Source organism: Lissotriton vulgaris, chromosome 6, assembly GCF_964263255.1.
Source record: "Lissotriton vulgaris chromosome 6, aLisVul1.2, whole genome shotgun sequence".
Taxonomy (NCBI): Eukaryota; Metazoa; Chordata; class Amphibia; order Caudata; family Salamandridae; genus Lissotriton; species Lissotriton vulgaris.
The window spans coordinates 723,731,442-723,738,025 of record NC_141694.1 but is presented as its reverse complement, the minus strand read 5'-3'; the positions used below and the strand labels follow the sequence as shown (position 1 = coordinate 723,738,025).

The window sequence follows — 6,584 nt, the reverse complement described above, 5'->3', positions numbered from 1 at the left end:
GATGTGAGAAAGAAAGGTCAAGAATGGGCGTTTAACAATTGGAAACAGAAAGATTAGTCCAAATGAATAAACAACCATAGACAGTAAATGAACTTGTCAAATAGAAAAATACAATAATCTCGATGGAAATTTTGCACATGTCTGAGCTGCGTCTCTATCATGGATGCATAATCAAAATGTCGCCACCATATTGAATTGGGTAAACTGTAAATATGTCAAACTTTAAATAAAGCCTGTTGAAACTTTAAAAAAAAAACAAAAAAATCTTTTCTTATCAGTTTAATATCTGATACGTCCTCTATCTGGCGACCATATAATAAATGGATTTTTGGAACAGGGAGATGGAATAGAAGCTTGCTCTGTCCACTCCACACATCAACCTGGTATTGCAGTACCTCCAGGAATGGTGCACTTCCCCACCCGGGGAAAACAATGCTGTTGAAAAGTAGATGAGAAAACAAAAGTAGCGCTTCCCTACCAAACCCTGTAAATTGGTGCTAATGTATTTGCGTGAGAATAAAGCCAAACTGTCACGTGTCTTACTGTATTTATTTTATTTATTTGCCACTTTGCGGCGGATGGGCCGTGCGTTATTGATTTATTTATTATTCACTTTTTCTTGAACTTTTTTTTTTTCCCCATCCAGATGCTGTACTTTGAAAAGAGAAATAGGTCAGAAAAAGACTGCTTTTCCAGCAACAGACTTTCATTCGTTTTTGGATCCATTTCACTGTGGAACGAATGGAGGAAGTTTCTCAGCAAGTCAGTAGGATGGAGGTAGAGAGGGAAAGAGGGAGGGAGGTATGCAGTCAGAGAAGTGAACACTGTCCTTGGCTTCTCTGAGCAAGAAGAAAAATACAGAGTCCTTTTCCTTCTCTGCCCGACCGCCCGCCCGTCCCGGAACGGCCACGAACGGCCAAGCCTTATCTATAGGCCTTGGGCTACAGGGGAGCAGTGTCCTGGGCAAGCAAAGGGCGAGGTGGCGGCCACTTCCTGTCAGGAAGCTGTACAGGGCATCCTGGCCTGATTCCCAGCATCCCCTGGCTGCCAGGCGTTACGGCCAGCCGGCTGGAGGCAGTGTACAGGAAGGGGCGGAGCATGCAAATACTAGAAACATGGGTATGCTAAGTGGCACCTAATGAGCCGACAGCCGAGGATGACTCTGGGAGCCGGGAGAAGACCTGAGGCCAGGGCCTCCTTTCCACTGGCACATACTGAGCTCTTGCTAGGAGTCAGAAAAAGAGGCGAAAGGGCTGCCAGCGACGGTGCAAGAGCATACCTCGGTCCGGGTCAGCCAGGTAGATTGCTTCGAGAGGCATTCATTATGGCACCATTCGGGTTATTGCTTCTCGGCCTTTTGGCTAAGATCAGGTATATTCTGGTCTGCTAGAGGTGGGAGACGACACTCGACACCCTGAGGGCTGGGCCTGCGTTTCTTGTTGTGGGCTGCTCTTGGGGGTGACACAGGGCCTCGCTGTGACTTGTGAGGCAGCGCGGGGGCAGGTCGCGCGGCAGCAGGCAAACCACACCGACACAGTGCCTCAGTCGGAAGTGACGTCCTCGAGCGGGCGTCCTTCTGCGGATGCGTGTGTGCGTGCGACCACTAGACCGCTGGGGATATTACATCCCTATCCAACTATATATTGTTTTTCTTTGCTTACAGAACAAATACAACAGTCCTGGATTACAACATTTGCAAATAAACCGCCTGAGTACTTGCGTGTCCCTTGGTGACAACTTCAGGGTCTCAGCAGACAGGCGTAGTCTCTCAGTCTCTGGCTTGGTGGTGGGTTGGGCCGCAGGTTGTACCGCTGTGAGTTGGCCCTACCATTTTTGGCATCTTGACAAGAACCACTGGTCGTGATGGATGGTGTCAGAGCCACTGATGCATTCTCGGGTCCCTCTGCATGCCCTTCCATCATCGTATTCTCTTCCGCTCCTTCAGGGGCTGTCAACGCACTCGAGTCGGGGTTCCCTCCTTCTGGCTCGGAGCCTTGTTTGTTTTCTGACGATATGGCCTTGAACCAGGAGACATTCCTCGACACTTCCTCCTCACCTTTCTGGGCCGTGATCATGGTGCCTCTCGTGGACGTAACCGTCCAGGTACTGGGCTCATACCGGGTTTGGAATTTTCCCCCTGGGCGTCTGTTTCATATGATCACCCGGGTCCCTGGGCTCATTCTTCTGGGGGAGGCCTTTCTGCGGCGACTAGCTCGTTGGTTCCCCTGGCGCCTCCGTTCCTGGGCTTCACTGATGTCAGCTGGGGACGGCGTCCACCCCTGGGCATTGGGGAGAAGATCTCTTTGCGGTCCTTGAAACATAAGGGTCCACGGACTGCTCTGGGTGGTGCAATGAGGGGTGCCCCGGTACTCCCGAAGGGACTCATGTAGCCTCTGCTCTGGGTCAGCCTGTTCTACCATTGCTATTCGGAATACTTTGTTTAGGGTTCGCATAAATCGTTCAACGTCTCCATTTGTCTGGGGCCATTGTGGTGTGATACGGCGGTGTTAAATTCCCCTTGTCCGGAGAAATGTGGCGAACTCAGCTCCTTTGAACGGTGGCCCATTATCACTTCGTCTCTCCGACGGGTATCCAAACATGGAGAACATTTTCTCTAAGGCCGGCCCCACATGGGTGAATGCAGTGGAAGCTACTTTGTCTACCAGTGGGTATTTCGAGTAGGAGTCGATGACCACTAGGGTGTGTCCTTCTCCCGGAAAACTCCCAAAGTCTATGCTCACCTTGGTCCAGGGAGATGTGCAGGCTTCTTCAGTAATCACAGGTGTGGGCCTTTCAGGGTCACTCGTTAGCTGACAGGCCTTGCAATTCTGCACATATTCCTCTACCATGCTCTCTAGCTCCGGGAACCATACTGTTCCCTCATGCGCGCCTTCATCTTCGTGGTGCCTTGGTGCCCCCCGTGGGCAAGTTGCACCGCTCTGTCCCTCAGGCTCTGGGGGATGACCAGGCGCGACCCTCTCAGTAGCACCCCCTCTTCCGTCGCGCTCAGATCATGTCTGACTCTCCACATCTTCGTGAGGGATTCTCGGTCCTCGGCTGACCAGGAGTTGGAGGGGCGGAGGTATTCGGCCCATGAGCCTTACTTGAACCGCTCTCAACGACCTCAGGTAGACATTGTCGGTGGCAGCTGCTTCTTTGACTTCTTCTATCGTCATGCTCTGGGGACATGAGGTAAGTGCCACCCACTGGGCAAACTCCTCACAGTCGTCGTCTACCGACTCCGGATCAGGCAGGGATGGATGGCGTGACAGAAAATCTGCGGGGTTTTTGGCTCCCGGTCGGTATACGACTTCCATTTCGTATGGTTGTAGTTGGATCACCCATCATTCTATGCGGGGTGGTGGATGTGGAGCAGCCCCTTTGAAGAGGGACACCAGGGGTTGGTGGTCGGTGACCATTACGAAAGGGTGCCCTCGCAGGTATAGATGGAAGTGGCCACAGGCCCACTTAATGGCTAGGGCCTCTCTTTCAACCTGGGCATTCCCGGTCTCAGTTGGGGTAAGAGCTTTGCTGGCAAATGCTAACGCTGTCCATTGCCCGGGTTCATGTTCCTGGGTCAGCACCGCACCAAGGCCCACTGGGCTGGCATCCACTAGCACCTCTGTGCGCTTCTTGGGGTCAAAGTATGATAGGGTAGCTTTCTCCAGGAGAGCGTCCTTGATCCCTCGGAACACTTCGTCTTCTTTCGAACCCCACTGCCAGACGGCATCCGCTTTGGTCAGCGCCCTTAGTGGTTCACTCCAGGTGGCTAGGCCCGGTATGAATCGGCCACAGTAAGTAACCATCCCGAGGAAGCTTCTTATTTCTGTTGGGGATTTTGGCGCTAGGGCGTCCTTGATGGCCTTGGATTACCTCGGGTCTACCTGGATCCCTTCCTGATTGAAAACGTACCCGAAGAATTCTATGGAGGGCTGGAAAAACTGACACTTTTCCTTGTGGAGTGTTGCTCCATGGGCACTCAGTCTCTTCAATACATCCCGGAGGTGTTTGTGATGGTCTGAAGTGGCGGCAGAGTGGATCAGGATGTCATCACTGTCATTGATTACCCCAGGCAGTCCGGACAGGAGTTCTCTAATGGTGTTTTGGAACACCTCGGCTGCTGAGGAGATGCCAAAGTTCAACCGCTTATATCGTCGTAGCCCCAGATGGGTACTGAAGGTGGTGATAAAACGACTCTCCTCCGCTAATGGTAACTGGTGGTATCCCGCGTTTAGATCAATCTTCTAAAACCACTTCGACCCATTTACGTCCGCAATGATATTGTCCATGGTAGGGGTCAGGTGTCTCTCCCTCCGGATCGCCATGTTTGGTAGTCGCATGTCGATGCACAGCCGGATTTCCCCTGGTTGTTTAGGTTTTTCCACAATGACCATTGGCAAAACCCACGGGGTGGGTCCCGTGACTTTTTCGATGACGCCTATGTTTTCCAGCTTCTCGAGCTCTTTCTCCACCAGTGGACGTAAGTGGAACGGAATCCGACGGTGTCGCAGGGCGGTGGAGGTGACAGACTTATCGATGTGTAGTCTGATCGGTTCACATTTTATGCTGCCCAGGCCCCTGAAGAGTTCGGGGAATCGTTCCAGTAGCTCGTCCACCTGGTGTGCTCTAATGCGGTTGGCAAATGCTATTAACTTCAGATCTTCGGCCGTGTGGCTGCTTAACAGGGTGTCAGCCTCTCTGTTGATTATGTGGATTGTTGCCACTACTTCCGATTCATCAGCCTTGATGGGTATTGTAATTTTACCTATGAGGGGTAGTGGTGTATCCGCTCCATATGCAAATATCCTCATTTTGGACGGTAGCACCTGGGGGCGTGGGCGTAGTTTCTTGAATTGCTGCAGGCCCATGACATTCACGGTGGCCCCTGTGTCGATTATTGCCTTCACTTCGTTCCTGGCCATCTGCACAATGCCGCCGCTGTTTTAGTTCCCGCGCAAAAGAGGCGATGTAGGCCTCTTCATCCTCGGACTCCGAGTCTTCATCCATTGTGGTAGGTGTTTCTCTGCTTTCAGTGATGGTGGCTCAACTAACGACAGCTGCCGAATTGCTTTGGAGGGTGTGCGCGTTCTTCTGAATGTTTTTGATGTGTTCCTTCTTCGGCACACCGTTGCAAAATGGTTTGGAATCCCACAATTTGAGCAGGTTTTGCCCTGGGATGGGCAGTCCTTGACCGCGTGTGGTTTGTGCCCGCAATACCCACATCGTGCCCGGGATTGGTCTTTCTGGTAGTCTTTCTGGGGTGGCCCACGTGGCTTGGCCCTCACCGCGTCTGCCCGTTCACTCTTGATGGCCTCTGGTTTGTTTTGGGGTTTGTGGAGGGCTTGTTCCATGGCGGTGGCCCTGACATTCGAGAGGTCATGGGACCTGGCCAGCACTAGAATGTCCTCAAGGGAGATCCCTGGTTTGCGTAGTATCGATCCCCTCAGTGCCTTGTCTCGGCACCCTTGGATGATTTGCCTCCGTATGGCTTTCGGTCGATCCTCGTTAGTACAGGAACTTGCTAGCTCTCTTACACTGGCATAGAAGCGGTCCATGGTCTCACCTTCCCTCTGACGTGCCTGTCCCAGTTTGAAAACTTCAAAGTCTAGGTTCAGCTGTGGGTCAAAATGACCGTTGAGGGCGGTTACTGCAGAGTCATAATCATCCGCCGCCCCCGTATTAGGCAAATGTTTGAATAACCTGAATATCTCGTCCTCTGCGTAGTGTAGTAATAGAGACCTCTTCACTGCCTTGTCCGTCTCTCTCGTGACCACAAAGTAATTTTCCAGTCTCTCGAGCCATACCTTCCAGCGTGAGGACGCTGTGGACGGATCTTCCATTTCGCTGAATGGTGGCAGGACCCCAGATGCAGCATGCTGGAATGGGAAGTTGATGGTGGCTGCTGGCGCGTCTTCATCCCCCATGGTGGTAGTCCGTTGGGGTGGTTATCCCTTCTTCCTCCCTTTTCTGCCGCCTTATCGGGGTGGTGTGTGGTCACTGGGCGTTCCCGCCTTCCCGCTAAATCCGCGACGCCACGCGGCAGCTGGGCGGCCTACCTCAGCTCCGTCGAATGTTCTGCGGGCGTCTGGGTGTGTAGGTGCGCCAGAGTTCTTCCCCAGGCCAGACTGCTGCTCACACTCCCTTCCAGGCGCAGAAAAGAAGACACCAGAAGTTGTTTGCAGCGTCTCACGCGAGATGCGTGAGCATTGACAGGGCACTCCGCGCACCCGCGGCTCATGCGAGAAGCGTGAGGTACAGCACCTGTTCGCACCGTCAGCCCGGATCTCCTTCGCGGTGCGCCGACTCTCGGGGCAGACCACTGGGACCTCCAGCGATCCCCCGGCGATGAGGTAGGGGTGGCCAGGAGAGGACAGGCTGGATCCGCGAGGTAGGCAGACACGCGGTATGGTCGCGTAGGGAGGCAGGGTGCTCCGCCTCACTTTCTAGTGCACGGGCGGGGGTTGGGCCCCTCCGCTCGTCGCCAATGTTGTGGGCTGCTCTTGGGGGTGACACAGGGCCTCGCTGTGACTTGTGAGGCAGTGCGGGGGCAGGTCGCGCGGCAGCAGGCAAACCACACCGACACT

At 53.4% G+C, this 6,584-nt stretch overlaps 1 pseudogene; it reads left to right on the top strand.

Moving 5' to 3' along the window:
- Positions 1–239: 239 nt before the first annotated feature.
- On the top strand, positions 240–417 carry LOC147707902 (U2 spliceosomal RNA; annotated as a pseudogene).
- The last annotated feature ends 6,167 nt before the right edge of the window (positions 418–6,584 follow it).